Raw genomic sequence first — 21650 nt, forward strand, 5'->3', positions numbered from 1 at the left:
CCCCTTCCCCACGGCCTCTCGCGCGTCGGAAGAAGGCGCGTTTGCTCTACATATATGGTGATTGTAAAGGAGGAAAGAGACGCCTACTTCTGCAGCTCTTAAGGAAGCACGGCGCAGAACGCGCGTTTGTTCTCCGCCGTGCGTTCACTCCCCGTGAAAGAGCGCGTCCCTCGCGCCCTTTCACTCGCACATACAGCGTTCGGCGGCGTGCGGCGACGATTTCATCTCCATTGACGTCATACGGAACCTCACGGCGACGGCGACGGCAACGGCGACGCCGACGGCAGAAATCTGCTTTTGAGTGTCCATATAATTGCTATCGCAATAAAAACAACTGTTTATTTCCTAGCAGTGCAAACGTGGTGTTCGCCGGTCGGTACCGCGCAACTGAATGTGCAGGCTCCAGAAAGTGCGCGACGGCGCGCGTCGGCCAGCGGGAAGCCGCTCCCTGCTTGGGAGCAATGTGACACGCGTGTGCCGGCCAGGGTCCCGCGCGACGAGCCGGAGGCAGGCGCACACTATGCACTGTGCTGCCGTTTTGTGGTTCCTGCCACACGTATATTCTTGCTTGTAACTGTTCTTTTTTTTATTCTATAGCTTGTGCCTATAATGAATCGTCGTAGGGTTTGACAGTACAAATAAGTAAATGTGATAATCGAACGACACCTCATTTAATCGTGTTGTCTTTCCCATATTTGTTACTCTGTTTAACATGCTGAAAGGAATTTCTATTGATTTTATATGTATTCGCGCGCTGTCCTAGCTTCAGTCATGATATCTGGATCTGTCAATTTTCTTTTGTGTCGGCGAGTATATTTGTTACGAACATTATTCATGTGTGCATTTTGGACTTATGTTTAAGCCAGCAATAAAATATTTACTGTTATTTGAAGCTTGTGTGGGCCTATTTTTTACGTTTAGTTACAGCAGAGCAGTGACAGTGAAATGCATTGAAGCACCCGACCAGTGCATTTATATATATATATATATATATATATATATATATATATAGAGGTGCATGAATGCATTCCACTATTCATGCTTCAATGCGTGCGCACACAAATCTATATATACCTTGAAGGTCCTGTGAATATCCGTGTTGGATATCCACGTCGGACGTCCTACGGACGACCAAAGCGGTTACCTTTGGATTTCCCAGGGACGTCCCTCGGACGTACGTTGGACATTCACGGATATCCCACGGACATCCGTCGGACGTTGCCCGGATGTCCGTGGTTACTTGGTTTTTCTTTACTAAACTTCAAACCTAAGCTATCTCCCTCTTTACCACAGATGTCCATTAATCTCTGCAAGTCTTCCTTGCTGTCAGCCATAAGTACAATGTCATCCGCATACATCAGTCCTGGTAATGACTGTTTAATCCATTCTCCTTGCTTGAAATAGGAAAGGTTGAAGCCAACTCCGCTCCTCTCTAATTTTTTTTCTAATCCTTGTAAATACAGCATGAACAACAGAGGTGACAGAGGGCACCCCTGCCTAAGCCCCTGCTGTATCTCCATAGGCCCAGATACCTTGTTTTCCCATTTTATAAGCACCTTGTTACTTTTATAGATATCTTTTAAAAGATTTCTTACTCCATCTTCCACATCTAGAGTGCTCAGCATGTCCCACAAATCCTTTTGGATTACACTGTCATAGGCTCCCTTGATATCCAGAAAGGCAAGCCATAGGGGCCTGTGCTCCTTTTCTGCTATTTCAATACACTGTGTCCATGAGAACCGATTATCTTCTAACCTTCTTTGTTCTCGGAACCCATTTTGTAGTTCCCCCAGCACCTCCTCGCTCTCCACCCATGCCTGCAGTCTGTCCTTTATAACCTGCATCACCACCCTGTAAACCACTGACGTCACTGTTATGGGACGGTAGTTGTTTATGTCGGCTTTGTCCCCCTTTCCCTTATATTGCCGCGTCGGTATTCGTGCACAAGTGCACCCTGGCGCCGACAAAGACGACGACCGGGCTGCTCGAGATTCCGGAGGGCATCTAGAGAAGAAGGAGAGATTCTTGTTGTTGGCGCCTCTCTGGTTCCTTCTCCCGAGTACGGCGCGGTGCTTCTATAATAAAGCTCCTGAGATTTGTGCATCGCGACACTGGTGGAAGTGCTGGGTACCGTCGCCTCCTGATCGGCACTCCTACGAGCAGCCCTGCATCTAGCCCCACAAGACACCCACGCGTCGAGACGCCTGTTCACCGCACGAGCCGCCGCCTGCAAGGTTTGAGCCCCGAATTTGGCGTCTTGCAAACATCGTCTTCATCAACGGCCGCCACCCCAGCTCCAGCAATGGCACTTCCAAGCAGCCCAACTCAGGTAACCGTTCAAAACCTTCGGATTCCTGAACCATTTCACGGTGACGCGCATGAAGATGCGTTGGACTGGCTGGAGAAATATGAACGGGTAGCGAGATCGAATCACTGGCGCCCCGACCAGAAGCTTTTCAACGTCTATTTCGCACTCGAAAAAAGTGCAAAGACGTGGTTTGAAAACCGCGAGGGAAGTCTGACAACGTGGGAGGACTTTTCGCGTCGGTTTCTCGACACATTCGGGGACACAAATCGACGTGAAAACGCACTGCGCCTTCTCGATACGCGCATCCAAAAGCCAAATGAAGGTGTCGCCATGTTTGCCGAAGACATGGCGCGTTTGTTTCGCCGCGCAGATCCCAACATGCCAGAGGCTAAAAAGCTCAGCCATCTCATGCGTGGTGTCAAGGAGCAGCTGTTCGCTGGCCTGGTGCGCAATCCACCGACAACAGTGGACGAGTTCATTAAAGAGGCCACAGCAATCGAGCGGGCGCTGCAGCAGCGGTACCAACAGTACGATCGTCTGATTGCCGGGGCACCGCCAGGATCCGCAGCACTGGTTACGGGCGAGGAATCCTGCTTGCGCCAGTTGATACGCCAGATTGTGCGCGAGGAAATTGCGAAGGAGAACGCTAGGCTCACACCGCCGCACGAGTTCCCGGTTGCCTCCGTCGCTGAAGTGGTACGACAGGAACTCCGACAGGTGCTTGCCCCTTCCGAGACTCGTACCGAGCTGTCATACCAGCCGAATCCATATAGCTACGCAGACGCGGTCCGCCGTCCGTCGCCGTCTGAGCCGCCGTACCAGCCGAACACATACAGCCATGCAGACGCTGTTTACCGTCCCTTGTCTTCCCTGCCGTCGCCACAATACCGTCAACGGCCTCCTGTCGCAGCCTGGGCCCAACGGGAACCTGTCAGACGGCCCCAGCTCCGTAGGACCGATATATGGCGCACTGAAGATCGGCGGCCATTGTGCTACAATTGTGGCGAACCAGGACACATCTATCGTTTCTGCCCTCATCGCCCAGCTGGCTACCAGGGTGGCCCATATGGCACTACGCGTCGCCTGGCTGACGAAAACCGTGTCCCCTTCGACGACAGCCGCACTGGCCGGCAAGTGAGCTCTTCGAATCTCCGGTCGCGCTCACCGTCTCCAGCACGTTTCGCCTCGCCGAACAGCCGCACTTTTGCTGACGTCGTGAGAGGTCGTTCTCCCAGCCCACGGCGGGGAAACTGAAAGCAGCGACCTCAAGGGGGAAGGTTGCAAGTCCTCAAATTGCCGAAAATCCCCCCTTGTTGCCGAGAAAGGAAGGCGCCGATCAAAACGTAAATGATGCCGACAAAACTGTGACTGCCGACCTCGCTGTTACGATTGACGGGCACGAAGTGACGGCCTTAGTAGACACTGGCGCGGACTTTTCAATTATGAGCGAGCCGCTGGCAGACAAACTCAAGAAAGTCAGGACTAAATGGACGGGCCCTTATATTCGCAATGCTGGCGGCCAGATTATGACTCCTACAGGCAAATGTACTGCAAGGCTCACGATCGGGAACGCAGCTTTTGTCGCCACATTTGTAATTCTGCCGGAGTGCTGCAAATCACTCATTTTAGGCATGGACTTCTTAAGGGAGTATGGTGCCGTTGTCAACATACGCCACGGCGTAGTAACGTTTTCTCCTGCTCACGACACGGCCAATGCAACAGAGCGACAGCGCCGCACCTTACGTATTATCGACGAGGACGTCTGCATACCGCCACTGTCTTGCAGCCTTGTTTCCGTCAGTTGTGGCACACAGCTCACCGAAGAAGCGGTCGCGGAACATGCAACCACCCTTCTCTTCCGCCAAGGAGTCGCCATCGCCCGTGGCATCGTCTCCTTAGTCGACGGGCGTACAGATGTTCTATTGACAAATTTCACAAACGAACGTCGGTATATCAGTAAAGGCACCGCTGTCGCGTATCTCGATGATATCGACCACACTGAAGACTCTTTTGCTATGCAAGGAGAAGCCAAGGCTCCTACAACGCCATGCACACCTGCCGTCGATATTGGACCGAGCTTAACACCTGCAGATCGACACCGGCTTATGGAACTGCTTGACCAGTTCAAGGACTGCTTCTCGTCTACGTCGCGAGTTGGTCAAACGCCGCTGACAAAGCATCGCATCATCACGGAGGAGACAGCAAGACCCATCCGACCGAACCCGTATCGTGTAGCTCAGAAAGAACGCGAGGCGATACAGCAGCAGGTTGAAAAGATGCTACAGGATGATGTCATCCAGCCGTCGAACAGCCCATGGGCATCACCTGTGGTGCTTGTCAAAAAGAAAGATGGTAGCTTGCGGTTCTGCATTGATTATCGCAAGCTGAATCATGTTACAAAGAAAGATGTGTATCCGCTGCCGCGGATTGACGACTCTTTAGACAGGCTACGGCATGCGCGCTACTTCTCCTCTATGGACCTTAAGAGTGGATACTGGCAAATAGAGGTAGATGAGCGTGATCGAGAGAAGACGGCATTCGTGACGCCTGATGGGCTTTATGAATTCAAGGTTCTGCCTTTCGGCTTATGCTCGGCCCCAGCCACGTTTCAAAGGCTCATGGATACTGTCTTATCCGGTCTGAAGTGGAAGACATGCCTGGTGTACCTCGACGATGTGATTGTTTTTTCCGCCACTTTCGAAGAACATCTAAAGCGGCTGCTGTCAGTTCTTCAAGCCATACGGTCCGCGGGACTCACATTGAAACCCGAAAAATGTCACTTCGGGTTTGAACAGCTTCAGTTTCTGGGTCATGTAGTTAGTCAAGAAGGAGTTAAGCCTGACCCCGATAAAACTGCAGCAGTCGCAAAGTTCCCTCGGCCTACGGATAAGAAGGCGGTCAGACGCTTCATGGGTCTCTGCGCTTATTACCGACGATTTATTGCCAATTTTGCACATCTCGCCTCTCCACTCACCCGCCTCACTAGAGACGACGTTGCGTTTGTATGGGGAGAGGAGCAAGAAGCGGCGTTCAACGAGTTACGGCAGCGTCTACAAACTCCGCCAGTGCTCGCTCACTTTGACGAGGATGCGTCAACGGCGATCCATACCGATGCCAGCAACGTGGGCCTTGGAGCTGTCCTTGTTCAGTGGCAAGACGGTGCCGAAAGAGTAGTTGCTTATGCAAGTCGAACATTGTCACGTGCCGAGTCCAACTACTCAACCACGGAGAAGGAATGTCTGGCCGTCGTATGGGCAGTCACGAAGTTTCGCCCGTATTTATACGGCCGCGCCTTTCAAGTAGTAAGCGACCATCATTCGCTTTGCTGGCTGACCAATATGAAAGACCCGTACGAACGTTTGGCACGCTGGAGCTTACGGCTTCAAGAGTACGATATGACAGTGGTGTACAAATCGGGAAGACAGCACCTCGATGCCGACTGCCTCTCCAGATCACCCATTGAATCACCGAGCGCAGATGCGGATGAATGCGCAGGCTTTTTAGGGATTGTTGATGCAGCCGCCATCTCTCAGCAACAGCAAGCCGACCGAGAGCTCAACACCTTGATCAAGTTTTTGGAAGGGCGAGCTACGAAGGTGTCAAGATTATTTTCCCGGAGTCTACCTTCATTCTGTTTGCGCGATGGCGTTCTCTATAAGAAGAACTTCTCTCCAACAGGGAAGAGCCATCTGCTGGTAGTTCCCGAAGTTCTGCGCCGCGAAATCTTGCAAGCCTGCCACGACGAAGCCACCTCGGGCCACCTTGGTTACACGCGAACACTAGCACGAATCAAACAAAACTACTACTGGCCTAGGCTCGCAGAAGAGGTGAAGCACTACGTGAGGACATGCCTTGAGTGTCAGCGACGCAAAGCACCACCGACTAAACCCGCTGGGCTATTGCACCCCGTTCCAGTACCAGAAACGCCGTTTGCTCAAATTGGCATAGACCTCCTGGGCCCCTTTCCACTATCTGACAGCGGCAACAGATGGGTCATAGTCGCGACGGACTATCTAACCCGATATGCGGAAACCAAGGCGATTCCGAGCGGCACGGCAGCTGAAGCAGCACGATTCTTTATCGAGAACATTGTCCTCAGACACGGTGCTCCAGCGATCATCATAACCGACAAAGGAGCCGCATTCACAGCTGAGCTCCTGCGAATTGTGCTCACGCTGAGTGGCACAGCCCATAGGAAGACGACGGCCTATCATCCACAAACAAATGGGCTTACCGAGCGCCTCAACAAGACCATCGCAGACATGCTTTGCATGTATGTCGATGTGGAGCACAGGAACTGGGACACAATATTACCATACGTCACATTCGCATACAATACGGCACCCCAAGAAACAACGAAAATGACGCCGTTCGCTCTGGTCCATGGTCGAGAAGTCACTACAATGCTTGACGCTATGCTGCCTCATGACTGCAATGGTTCAGATGCAGATGCCGCAGATTTCACTGAACGCGCCGAGGAAGCACGACAGCTCGCCCGTGTCAGGATAACTAGTCAGCAAGAACGCGACGCACGACGCTACAATATCCGCCACCAATTTGCCGCTTATACGCCTGGGGAAAGAGTCTGGATTTGGTCTCCCGTCCGACGCCGAGGGCTCTCGGAGAAACTTCTACGCCGGTACTTCGGACCATACAAGGTTCTACGCCGTATTAGCGACGTGACCTACGAGGTGGTTGGTGATGGTCCTTGCTGCTCGAAACGCCGTCAACAGGTGCCTGAGGTAGTGCATGTAGTGCGCATGAAGCCTTATCATTCAGAGTGAAGTGGACACCGCCAAGCTATCAACTACAAGTCTTTCCGCCACGATCTGATCAGCATCGGGACGATGCTCGCTCTGGAGGGAGGGTAATGCCGCGTCGGTATTCGTGCACAAGTGCACCCTGGCGCCGACAAAGACGACGACCGGGCTGCTCGAGATTCCGGAGGGCATCTAGAGAAGAAGGAGAGATTCTTGTTGTTGGCGCCTCTCTGGTTCCTTCTCCCGAGTACGGCGCGGTGCTTCTATAATAACGCTCCTGAGATTTCTGCATCGCGACAATATATCATGCTCATCCTGCTCAGTCTCCACCCGTCGGGGGCTTTACCGTCCATTATCATTTTGCTCACTGCCTCTCTTAATGCTTTCTTAGATTTTGGGCCCAATGTCTTTATCAACATAATTGGGATGCCATCAGGACCTGTCGACGTGCTACTAGGAACCCTCTTCTCTGCCCTTTCCCACTCGCTTTGTGCCAGTGGAGCCACTGCACTGACTAGTCCATCCTCACCTGATTGAGCACATGTTATGTTTCGTTCTTTAAAATTTTCTGTCATCATTGTTCTTATATGTTCCATTGCCTCATCTCCCTCTAGTCGAACACCTTGAGCTGTAACTATAAACCTCTGCTCTAGGCTAGTCTTATTACTCAAGGAGATGAGATGAGCAGAGCGTAGAGTCACTGGAAAATTTTTAGAGTATCGCATTTGTTTTCCGCGCGCCGCCGCCTGCCGCGGCCACCGGTGATTGGGGCGCTCGTGTCACGTGACCTTTTGCCGCCATATTTCTTCCAAGCCCTTTCAGTTGGCACGTCGAACCCGTAGCGTACGCACCGCGCACGGAGAGCACTTCGCCGTTTCGTTCAACGCTTGCGTTGCGCTTGCGAACACAGGCGTCAGAAATAAGCCATCATCATGCCTGGTTGCTGCGCCTTCGGGTGTAGCAACCGAACGGAGTCCGGGAAGGCATTTTTCTCTATTCCGTGCGGGAAGGACGACGGCGAACGACGTTCTGCGTGGCTCCACAGAATTGGCCGCGAAGAACACCCGCTTGTGCGAGGTAAGTTTCTTGAATAACTAGTTGGCTGGACAGTTATTGCTTTCAAGTGACTGTACTTGCGTGTGACCGCTAAACTTTACCTGTCCAGTTCGCGCTCATCGCTCTGGGTGCGGCTATTGAACACTATGTAGCTAGCACACGTGGTTTTGAGGGAGCTGTTCTGTTCGCGTGGCTCGCTTTGTTTCACGCTATTGAAAATCGCCCAGTACCTATCTTTCAAGTAAGGTCTCCGGTTCGCGCGGCCCGCTCTGCTTTGCGCTATTGTTTCTAGTAAACTGTTCGGTTCGCGCGGCTCGCTTTGTTTTGCGCCCAGTACCTATGTTTCAAGTCACTTAGTGCTGTTGAAAACATCGCACTACGAACTTTCTAGCAAGCTCTCCACTGTTTCATTCGGTTTGCGCGCCGCGTTTGAAGAAAACGTACATACATGTCAAGCAAGCTGCAGTGCTTGATTCGCGCGGCTCGATGGAAACAACATGCATTTCAAGTGAGCATGTTGTGCTACAGCGTAAAAGGAGGCAGTTCCCATGAATAACGTGTTTTAAACAAGCACCAGGTCTATACAGATAATGTTGCTTCAAAATGTCTTCTATAGATTTCCTGACTCTTTTTTTTTTGCGACTACTTACACTTTAGATATTTTAAGCACTTTCACAGGGTAGGTTTATTAACATTCCTATGTTTCTTTGTTTTCTCCATGGACAAACTATAGGACCATTTTATTCCTGATGATTTTGAGAAACCAAGAGTCGAATCGGAAGAACGGTATGCTGTTGTCATGCTTGACGAAATAAATTGTTGTTGTGACTGTTGTGAAATAAATATGTTGCTTGCCTCCACATCTTACTTTGTGACTGCATGCTGTTCTGAAAATGGGAATTTTGCTGACAGCATGAAGCAATTTGGGGACAAATGGTATGGTGTCCCTTATACAGGGAGGCTGTAAAATAGTAATTTTTATTGCAAACCTGCTACAGCATGATTACGAGTGCTTGTCAACTGGCACAGCACCTCTATAAACAGCCTCATACATCTTTTTATGCCGTGAGTGCAGCGACAAGAACATCATTTAAAAAATAGAAGTGCTCAATGTTACCATTCCGTTTCAGAAACCTAGTTTTTACCGTGTCTTCGCAACTTTTTTTTTCGAAAACGTCTTTTTGTGTTAATGATCTGATTCACATAAAGGGTATACAATAAAAGGAGCATGATCGAAAATAAATATAGGAAAACCGCACCACTGTTTAGTACTGGCAATGTCAACACAATACTCCAGAACACAGTAACAGATTGGAAATAAGTGCACTAAAAGGTTGACATTATCAAAGGTATTAAAAAAAACATTCGTACACATTCTTTATAGCCGTATGCGGATACCTGCTTGAGTTTCGCGTGAATTAAAAGCTGTTAACCAGTCGTTTACAACGTTACCTTCAGAGAGCTTATTTCACAAATCGCCAAGAACATTATAAGCACGCATTCGCAAACACGCCAGTAGCCGCAAGACGCGAAGTTTGCTTGCAGAGGCTGCTGGCGTTTTATCACTGATGCGTGACAGGCAACTTTATAAATCTACATAAAATTACTGCTTACACTTCGCTCCGATTATACAGATAAACAAGCGCAGCAGTAAGCTGTTTACATTTGCTTGCTTTTGTACTTCGAAAGGACGCGAACGAGCACTATGAAGGCAACCTGAAAACCCACTGCATATCCCATCGGCTGTCAAGCTGCGTTTTTAGCGCAAACACAACCTCAGGGCCCAGTTTTCATGTAAAAGACATTTCAAGCGAATTCACTGGGCGCATACAAGTATGTTTGCAGCAGCTCTGCACATAACACTTGACGCAAGACGAAGTCCAAAAGCGACACGTAGAGCATCGGAACCATCGCCGCACATTTTATACGTTCCGTCGCTTACCGCGCAGTACGTTCATTTCCGTCGATATCCTGATGTCACTTGTGGCATCCACTTGAAGAAAAACACAAAAATAATCCAGTTTCGCGAAACGGTACTCGAAATCTAGGGAGGAAATCCGTCAGTTAAGTCAACGCTACTCAATGCACGCTGGCACCGCTACAGCGCGTCGGCGGTCTGGAAGGAACATGGCCGCCGCCACCCAATGTTGCCGGCATGCCGCGTACCTTTGCGGTACTCTGTTTTTCCAGTGACTCTAGCAGAGCGCCGCCGTAAGCGCCATCTCGTTTCTCTAAAGCAAACTGCTCCGCGAAAAGGGTCAATATAGTGAGAAACTCTATGCTACTAATATTTAGTGTGTACTAGATTGGGGGAGTGGGTTCAACGAGAGTTCTGCGCTAAGACATTTTTTATTGAAAATCCAGAGGACGCCACCGTCACTTTTATTCTAGTACACTACTTTATAGAGTGCACTAGTAGTAGAGTGTACTAGAATACGGTCGAGTGGGACGAGCAGCTGGGGCGGCGCATGCTTTGCAGTGATGCCCCGACGTGGAAAAATACTGTGGCGGCGCTGCGATCGAAGTGGATCGGGCCGCCTCAAGGTCGCGCCGTTGGAAACGGCTGGCAATACAGCTCGGCAGGGTCATTCGTACTACTTCGCGGGCTAATATTTGCGTTCAGACCGCTAAAATGGTGTTCATAATTGCATATGCCATGTATTTATGCCTTAAGAATTCCTTGCTTTCTCTTCTTTTTTTTATTTTATATTTTAATGCCGCTCGGTGATGCGCATGCATTGCGGCCGCAGTGTCGGCTTTCATTCTACTAGGTTATTGTACGGTTCCCTTTGAAGGACAAATATTTTTCTCGTTCTTCAAGCAGCATGCATCTCTCGTGTGTATTGTTACGCATATAGTTTTCCATCAGTAGGTCTTGCGAAACGCAGACGGAGAAACACATGTAGCCTTCCTGCTTGCCGCTTCAAACAAGTATACAGCATATCTGCCTCATCCGGCGCCTTGTACTCAGATTTACGGGAAGCTTTGTTATAGATAAAAAAAGAGTAAACTGCAGCGCAACATTCCATTCAAGTTTCAGCCTTCCTCGCGTAACAGAATGCGGAGTAATTGGTACGGGGTCATTTAATGCGATAGGACCTCGAGAGCCGAAAACAGTTTTAGTCATTCTATATGCTCATCTTTGGCCGTATAAGCCGTACGTGGAATTTTTTCCCCTGTCTCAATACTTCAAAAAGAAAGAAAGCTGGTGCTGTAGCCTAATTAGTGGCTATATAGTGGATACGGCGTTGGGCTGCTAACCTCCATGGAACTCGCGGATTCAATCCAGGTCGCGGAATTCGACGGGAGCAAAATGGAAAACACTCGTTTACTTCTATTTAGGTGCGCGTTAAAGTAGCCCAGGTGGTGAAAACTAAACCTAATAATCATATCGTGGTTTTGTCACATAGACTCAAGAATTTATTTAAATTAAAAAAAGAGAGAGAAAGGCATGTGGCTGCGTTCTTCGGCTTTTTTATAGCGATGTAAACAAACTAGTTGTAAATTATTCTCGAGTCGGATTTCCGAATAAAAAAATGTTACGCTTATCCTATATTTCCTACATAAATGTAATGCCGTTCCCAAATGTATGACCGCTCAACTCAGCAGCTTTGTATATTATAAACGGCTGCTTTCAGTTATCCGGTGCACTATTATAACGACCATAATGAAACAATTAAAGGAACCGCATACCTCACATACACGTAGATATATGTGCAGATCTGTTCCGCTCGTTGAAGATAAGTGTGGCATCACATGGTGCACCCAGTTTTAATGGGTTGCAAACATGGTGAGACTGTCAAAAAAAGTTTTCCTTGCCTGAATCAAGTTAGCTTTACAGGCTGCCCCCAAACGGGGGGCGTTTATATTGAATGACAGCTAGGAACTTATCAAGCAGGACTTATTAAATAAACACCCGTGCGTTAATTCTCTCAGGAACTGCGCCTCTGTGCAACAGCCACGGCTCCGGCAGCTCAATTATTCAGAATAACAGTCCTCACTTGCATCGGTCACTCACCTTTGAGACTTCAATAGTGCTGTTATACGTTACATTCGCACGGAAACGACTATTCGGCGTCGTACAGTATATCAATAACACTTGCTATATATATATATATATATATATATATATATATATATATATATATATATACGATGGTTTTGCCTGCTATGAATATTATTTCTGCGAATGGTTTTATGTGCAGTAACACTAATAAGTGTGTTTGTTACTGCAAACACGCGCTTATTCCAGTCGGGAGTTCTGACTTTTCAATTACTGCATTTAGAATATTTGTCATTTGCGCGAACGGGCTCAGCAGGCAGGGGAATCTTTCACCAGTTACATAGAAGACATCCTGGACTTGTGCAAGAAAACCAACGCGACCATGTCCGAGTTGGATAAGATCAAGAATGTCATGAAGGGCATCGACGACGACGCCTTCACCATGCTCCTCGCCAAAAATCCTCGCACGGTGGCAGAGCTAATAACGCTGTGCCAGATTTATGAGGAGCTACGCCGGCAGCGGTCGTTGACCCGTCGGCCGCCAGCACGGGACGCAGATCTCGCTGGCTTGTCAACCGTTTCTGACCACACCACCTTGCTGGCAGAAATGAAGACATTTGTGCGCGAAGAAATTGCGCACCAGCTCTCTCTGCTGCCTTTTGCCCACCCGCAGCATGTGGAACAGCCATCAACCACACTCCCGCCTCCCATCCGCCGAGTGATTGAACAGGAAATCGCCGAAGTCATGCCCGAATATCACCAGCGCCCTCCGGCACCGGCGCCACTTAGCTACGCTCAAATTGTCGCTAGACCGGCCCAAGCCATCTCTGCGGCTGCCCCGTTTAGTTACGCCGAAGCCGTCGCTGGACCACCGTCGTTCGAAGCGGTTGTACCGCCTACGTACGCCGATGTCACTAGGCTCCGTCTGCAGCCCACCATGCAGCCATATCAGCAGCCGCTACGTCCACCGCGTCCTGAGCCATGGGTGGGACCCTCTCCGGCAAACCGTTGGCGCACTTCCGACAACCGTCCCATATGCTTTGCGTGCGGTTACGCCGGCCACGTTGCACGTTTTTGCAATCGCGTGCAGCCGCCTAGAGTCGCATCACCCGTAATGAGCCAGTCCAGGCGCCTTAATTACGAACCACCACCGCCTCGGTCACCGAAGTTCCGCCCTGCTCCATCTACCCGCCGTTCACCGTCTCCACGACGTCGCTCATTGTCGCCGATGCGGCCACGTCAGGTCGCACGAGATCGGGAAAACTAGACGTCGCAGTTCACGAGGCAAGGGCTGCGACACTATCGAACTGTGAAAGCCCTCAGCAGAGACCTTCGAACATAATAGACGTGTTTGTAGACGGTGTTCGCGCATCTGCCCTTATTGATACTGGAGCCGCCGTATCCGTTATGGACGCCACACTTAGCCGTTTCCTCCGAAAAGTGACGACGCAACTTTCGGGGCTATCCCTTCGTACGGCTAGCGCCCAAAGTATTCACCCAACAGCAGTATGCACAGCTCGCGTAGTCATTCGGGACGCCATGTATGCCGTCGAATTCATCATCATTCCTGCTTGCTCGCACGACATCATCCTGGGATGGGATTTTCTCTCCCGCCACAACGCCGTCATTCATTGCACACCCGCCAAAATAGAACTCTCGCCGTTCTCAGAGATGACGCCGGCAGACAGACCATCGCTTTCGAAGAAGATATTCGTCACAGACGATATCCAAGTGCCTCCGAACGCGTCAGCGGCTGTGTCAGTGTACTGCGACGGTCTCTGCGACACCATTGCAGTCCTTTCGCCATCTGATCGCGTTCGCACTAGGAAAGGATTGTTGGTCCCCTTTGCGACAGTGCAAATCACTCACGGTGACAGTGCTATTTTTGTTAGCAATCCATCCCCATATACTGTCACATTGCTGCGAAGGGAATGTCTCGGCAGAGTGGAACCCCTCGAAGACGCACAAATTGTGGACGCACCCGATGACACGCACTGGCCCAACTCCTGTACGCTCAGTGCTGTTTCGAAGTCGGATTCGTCGCCCGAAGATGTATTTGGCTCCTACATCGATGAAAACCTTACGCCGGTCCAGCGCTCACAGCTTCTGTGCCTGTTGGAAGAATTTCGCCCATCTTTCGATGTGGCGCAGACTTCCTTGGGCCGCACGTCCACTGTCACGCATGGCATCGACACTGGCTGCCAACCGCCACTGCGGCAACGTCCATATCGCGTATCTCCTGCAGAGCGTCGTGTAATTAACGAGCAAGTCGACGACATGCTTCGACGGGATGTTATTCGACCATCAAACAGTCCCTGGGCGTCTCCGGTCGTTCTTGTTGCGAAGAAGGACGGTTACGTACGGTTCTGTGTGGACTACCGACGGCTCAACAAGATAACCCGCAAGGACGTCTATCCGCTGCCACGAATAGACGACGCGATTGACAGCCTCCAAGGAGCTGAATTCTTTTCATCGCTCGATTTGCGCTCAGGGTACTGGCAAGTCCCTATCGCTGAGGACGCTCGACCGAAGACAGCCTTCGTCACGCCCGACGGCTTGTACGAATTCAACGTCATGCCGTTCGGACTGTGTAATGCGCCCGCGACCTTCGAGCGCATGATGGATACCGTCTTGCGCAACCTAAAGTGGCACACGTGCTTGTGCTACCTCGACGACGTCGTCCCCAGTGAACCACAAATATCCATTGGATGTACCACAAAAAACCAAATATCCAAGACATTTAACGATGTCCAGTTTACATCTATAGTATGTTCGACTAGTACGTGGCAGTCAAGGGTCATCCAGAGGACGTCGAATGTTCTCATGATTTGGACATCTCTTGCACATTCCAAGCTCTCGTGCATTGATCGTACATTGTGCGTTATGAGTTGATGCACGCACTATGCCGCAGAAATACAAGCAAATTGTCTCTAATACCTAACAATGGGAAGCTAGGAGAGCAAAAGCATTAACTTAATTATTTTGCAATTTAGCACGACCTTTGCACGCACTGCTGGAGGTCTAGTAACGTTGCTGCTGGACACCGCGCTCAAAAGCCAATACTTTCGCCATTTTTTCGCTATGCTTTCGGTCTCGGTTACGTCATTTTCTTTCTCATACAAAGATGCTTTATTTTTCAGTTATATCTGTTAGTACACTGTTGAAAATACGTAACCTTTAACTTGCTGATGTATTACGACAGTTTATAAAGAAAAAAAAGAAGCTTGAACTCGCAATAGCTTTGACTTCGCATCGCCACTGATATCAATTCAGCAACACGCGCCTCGATGCAAGTGCGCAGCCATGTTCCGGGCGCGAGCAGCGTATGCTTTATTTGCGTCTTTTCGACTTTTGTGCGGTTGACCATGGCCCAAGTACGTACATACTAGGCAGAACATGGCAGAACTGTACATTTGCGTGCTGAAATTTAGAGCTGTGCTTCTGACTGCTATTTGTGGTATGTTTGTTCGCCTTGCGGAGCACTTACGGGAATGTTCTGGAGGCAATTAATGTTTTGATGGTTAATTTTCGCACATGTTTGTATCGCTTGGCTTTCGGCGTTCCTCTTCAAGTGTCAGGGATATTTCTCATTTGCAATGCCTATCTCTAAGTCTCTGGCAGCATTATGTTATTGGCACTTTTGTGATCTGAGAAGCTGCCTGACCAAGTTGCCTATCAAGATGAACATTCCATCTCTGGATTCTGCTTGCGTGGAATTTATTTTACCATATATTTTTCAATGCAGCTAGAAAGTACTGGCTTTCTATCTTGAATCCGGTGGCCCCAGAAGCAGGTGCTGGCAAGCAGGCCATGCTCTTTTGGTCATTAATTAGTATGTGATACTACCTCTTACTAATCAGTTTTATTCTTTTTAATTATAATTGTGGCACTGTGCCTACTAGTCATTTTGTGCCTACTCGTTACTTGTGTTTTAATAAAGTTTAATTTTCAAGAATCTCTTTTTGATTACGTGTTTTTTTTTAGATCCGCGTTTAACCTGTTTGTATACAGCGAGAACATGTAATGAATAATTTCATACATGTGCGTGGCTGGGGGCCGATCATTTTTGTAATAAAGCTTTATCAGTTGTATAAATAGAAAAGTAACATTGGTATGACATTGTGAGTTTCACTGGTGTGCTTTACCTAGTGCTTACTGAACTCACTATTTTTCATTTATCCATTGCAGGATTTGTAATGATGCATAATGATCAAAATGCGGATTTACGGTTTTCTTAGCACAGCATTCGCATTTTGATGAGCGCTAGAACTATATATAAAAGTTGACAGTCACTTTAGCGAACACTGAAGAGGATGAAGGCACAAGCCTGCGCACTCACGAAGCATTAATTAAATTATTTGTCATGTCATTCGCATGCGTTGTTACTTCTATTGTTTTCTCCTACCAAAGTTGTGGGCTCGAGTGCCTTAATTACCTGTGCCTTAATTAACTTCGTCATAATTAACACCAATGGTTGCGGGCTCTACTCCCACCAAAGGTCGAGGGTTTGAGTGCCTTAATTGTATCTTAACTTTGTCTTAATTAACATCAAAAGTCGTGGGTTCGACTTCCACCAAAGGTTCGAGAGTTCGAGTGCCTTAATTAACTCTGCCGTAATTAACTTGCCTTAAATAACTTCGCTCTAATGAACACCCAAGGTAGTGGGTTCAACTCTACCTTCACCATGTCAATTGGAATCCAACTTGGAGATAATTTGGAGATGTGGCCGATTCGCCCATATCTCCAAGTGGTTTCGACTCCCAACAAAGGCCGTGGGTTAGAGTGCCTCAATTAACTCTATCTTAATGAACTGTGCCTTAATTCGCTTCGACCTAATTAACACCAAAGGTCGAAGGTTCAATCCCCAATTTTGATGCCATTGAATTTTGGTGCTGCGACGCTGGACATCGGATTTTCGACCATTGAGCCATCTAAGGATTTCACCTTAAGTGTTGCAGTTTATATTTTCACATTCACACGTTTACACGTTAACAAAACATTTCAAGCAAAGTCACCAGCTACATGCCGACAATGTGGGTAACTGTGTCATTAGTGTGCCTCAGCAGATGTACCATCGATGACAAATTAAATGCGAACAGCGGAGCGTGTGGCCGAAGCATAACTAAAGGTATACGGTGAATGTCGTCGGCCTGTCGTTGTGCACGTGCGTGGGGATATAGTTCTCAAGGAAGAGTGCAGCCCTGCTTGCCCTATTGCGATAAACGTCACCCGTATTTTGTCCGAAAGTTGTTTTCTCATCTCTCCTCGGGCAGTGCCATACCCACCTGGCAGTACACTGTTATGGTGACTAGCACCATCGCTACATCTGTAGCGTGATATAGCTGGCATGCACCCAGCTTGCTAACGTGCATTGCTTTGCTTTTGTTACCACCATCAAAGCTGCCAGTGTCTAATCGTAATTTGAATAGCACGAAAAATGTATTGCATTGGATGCGCAACAACAGTGCTAGCCACCTTAAAAGTAATCACAGATAGGAATGGCACTGCAATGGCGGGGTGAGAATACAAGCTTCCAAGAAAATACAGGTGACGTAATACGCACTAGGACAAGCAGCCCCGCACTCTGCATCGAAACCACATGCATGTGTACAATCATCGCTGGCCGACGCCACACATTGTGCTTTTAGTTACGTTTTGGCCACACACTCTGCTGTTCGTATTTCATTTGTATTCAATAGTACATCTACTGTGGCACTCGCAGGTATACAGCTCATTATAGGGACAGCAGGAAAGATCCGACTAGATGTTCTATGGACGTCCTGCGTCCCAAAAAAGAACATCTATTAGAGGTTACTTATGTCCAGCTGCGACATCCTTTCAACGTTAGAGCAACGTGATCTGGATGGGACTTAGATTATCCATGGTACGTATTTGTAACGTTGTTTGGAGAAATATAGATATCTATAGGACGTGTGCAATGTCTCAAACATGATGTTCTATGGACATCTATGGTACATTAATGGTTCACTGGGTCGACGACGTCGTCCCCAGTGAACCACAAATATCCATTGGATGTACCACAAAAAACCAAATATCCAAGACATTTAACGATGTCCAGTTTACATCTATAGTATGTTCGACTAGTACGTGGCAGTCAAGGGTCATCCAGAGGACGTCGAATGTTCTCATGATTTGGACATCTCTTGCACATTCCAAGCTCTCGTGCATTGATCGTACATTGTGCGTTATGAGTTGATGCACGCACTATGCCGCAGAAATACAAGCAAATTGTCTCTAATACCTAACAATGGGAAGCTAGGAGAGCAAAAGCATTAACTTAATTATTTTGCAATTTAGCACGACCTTTGCACGCACTGCTGGAGGTCTAGTAACGTTGCTGCTGGACACCGCGCTCAAAAGCCAATACTTTCGCCATTTTTTCGCTATGCTTTCGGTCTCGGTTACGTCATTTTCTTTCTCATACAAAGATGCTTTATTTTTCAGTTATATCTGTTAGTACACTGTTGAAAATACGTAACCTTTAACTTGCTGATGTATTACGACAGTTTATAAAGAAAAAAAAGAAGCTTGAACTCGCAATAGCTTTGACTTCGCATCGCCACTGATATCAATTCAGCAACACGCGCCTCGATGCAAGTGCGCAGCCATGTTCCGGGCGCGAGCAGCGTATGCTTTATTTGCGTCTTTTCGACTTTTGTGCGGTTGACCATGGCCCAAGTACGTACATACTAGGCAGAACATGGCAGAACTGTACATTTGCGTGCTGAAATTTAGAGCTGTGCTTCTGACTGCTATTTGTGGTATGTTTGTTCGCCTTGCGGAGCACTTACGGGAATGTTCTGGAGGCAATTAATGTTTTGATGGTTAATTTTCGCACATGTTTGTATCGCTTGGCTTTCGGCGTTCCTCTTCAAGTGTCAGGGATATTTCTCATTTGCAATGCCTATCTCTAAGTCTCTGGCAGCATTATGTTATTGGCACTTTTGTGATCTGAGAAGCTGCCTGACCAAGTTGCCTATCAAGATGAACATTCCATCTCTGGATTCTGCTTGCGTGGAATTTATTTTACCATATATTTTTTCAATGCAGCTAGAAAGTACTGGCTTTCTATCTTGAATCCGGTGGCCCCAGAAGCAGGTGCTGGCAAGCAGGCCATGCTCTTTTGGTCATTAATTAGTATGTGATACTACCTCTTACTAATCAGTTTTATTCTTTTTAATTATAATTGTGGCACTGTGCCTACTAGTCATTTTGTGCCTACTCGTTACTTGTGTTTTAATAAAGTTTAATTTTCAAGAATCTCTTTTTGATTACGTGTTTTTTTTTAGATCCGCGTTTAACCTGTTTGTATACAGCGAGAACATGTAATGAATAATTTCATACATGTGCGTGGCTGGGGGCCGATCATTTTTGTAATAAAGCTTTATCAGTTGTATAAATAGAAAAGTAACATTGGTATGACATTGTGAGTTTCACTGGTGTGCTTTACCTAGTGCTTACTGAACTCACTATTTTTCATTTATCCATTGCAGGATTTGTAATGATGCATAATGATCAAAATGCGGATTTACGGTTTTCTTAGCACAGCATTCGCATTTTGATGAGCGCTAGAACTATATATAAAAGTTGACAGTCACTTTAGCGAACACTGAAGAGGATGAAGGCACAAGCCTGCGCACTCACGAAGCATTAATTAAATTATTTGTCATTCTCATTCGCATGCGTTGTTACTTCTATTGTTTTCTCCTACCAAAGTTGTGGGCTCGAATGCCTTAATTACCTGTGCCTTAATTAACTTCGTCATAATTAACACCAATGGTTGCGGGCTCTACTCCCACCAAATATCGAGGGTTTGAGTGCCTTAATTGTATATTAATTAACTTTGTCTTAATTAACACCAAAAGTCGTGGGTTCGACTTCCACCAAAGGTCGAGAGTTCGAGTGCCTTAATTAACTCTGCCGTAATTGATTTGCCCTAAGTAACTTCGCTCTAATGAACACCCAAAGTAGTGGGTTCGACTCTACCTTCACCATGTCAATTGGAATCCAACTTGGAGATAATTTGGAGATGTGGCCGATTCGCCCATATCTCCAAGTGGTTTCGACTCCCAACAAAGGCCGTGGGTTAGAGTGCCTGAATTAACTCTATCTTAATGAACTATGCCTTAATTCGCTTCGACCTAATTAACACCAAAGGTCGAAGGTTCAATCCCCAATTTTGGTGCCATTGAATTTTGGTGCTGCGAAGCTGGACATCGGATTTTTCGACCATTGAACCATCTAAGGATTTCACCTTAAGTGTTGCAGTTTATATTTTCACATTCACACGTTTACACGTTAACAAAACATTTCAAGCAAAGTCACCAGCTACATGCCGACAATGGGAGTAACTGTGCCGTTAGTGTGCCTCAGCAGATGTACCATCGAGGACAAATTAAATGCGAACAGCGGAGTGTGTGGCCGAAGCATAACTAAAGGTATACTGTGCATGTCGTCGGTCAGTCGTTGTGCACGTGCGTGGGGATGTAGTTCTCGAGGAAGAGTGCAGCGCTACTCGCCCTATTGCGATAAACGTCACCCGTATTTTGTCCGAAGGTTGGTTTCTCATCTCTCCTCGGGCAGTGCCATATCCACCTGGCAATACAGGGTTATGGTGACTAGCACCATCGCTACATCTGTAGCGTGATATAGCTGGCATGCACCCAGCTTGCTAACGTGCATTGCTTTGCTTTTGTTACCACCATAAAAGCTGCCGGTGCCTAATCGTAATTTGAATAGCACGAAAAATGTATTGCATTGGATGCGCAACAGTGCTAGCCACCTTAAAAGTAATCACAGATAGGAATGGCACTGCAATGGCGGGGTGAGAATACAAGCTTCCAACAAAATACAGGTGACGTAATACGCACTAGAACAAGCTGCCCCGCACTCCGCATCGAAACCACATGCATGTGTACAATCATCGCGGGCCGACGCCACACACTGTGCTTTTAGTTACGTTTTGGCCACACACTCTGCTATTCGCATTTCATTTGTATTCGATAGTACATCTACTGTGGCACTCGCAGGTATACAGCTCATTATAGCGTCAGCAGGAAAGATCCACTAGATGTTCTATGGACCTCCTGCGTCCCCAAAAAGAACATCTATTAGAGGTTACTAATGTCCAGCTGCGACATCCTTTCAACGTTAGAGCAACGTGATCTGGATGGGACTTAGATTATCCATGGTACGTATTTGTAACGTGTGGGGATGCGCGACTCTCACGCGCCTCCGCAATTTGGAATCCCCACCAGTCTTACCTTATTAACTCGCTTGAAGCAGTGCAGAATCGCGCGGCACGGTTTATTGCTTCAAACTATGACTGGCATGTGAGTATAAGTGGCGTTAAGTCATCAGTCACCATCCCTAGTCTAATACTTCGTAGGAAGATTTCACAACTTTGCCTTTTCCACAAACTGTATTTTAACTTCCCACACCTTAGGAACACATTTTTACTTCCACCCAACCGCACTTCTCACCGTCTGTTCAACAACCTGAG

This window comes from Dermacentor silvarum, chromosome 2 (assembly GCF_013339745.2).
Source record: "Dermacentor silvarum isolate Dsil-2018 chromosome 2, BIME_Dsil_1.4, whole genome shotgun sequence".
In the NCBI taxonomy this organism is placed as follows: domain Eukaryota; kingdom Metazoa; phylum Arthropoda; class Arachnida; order Ixodida; family Ixodidae; genus Dermacentor; species Dermacentor silvarum.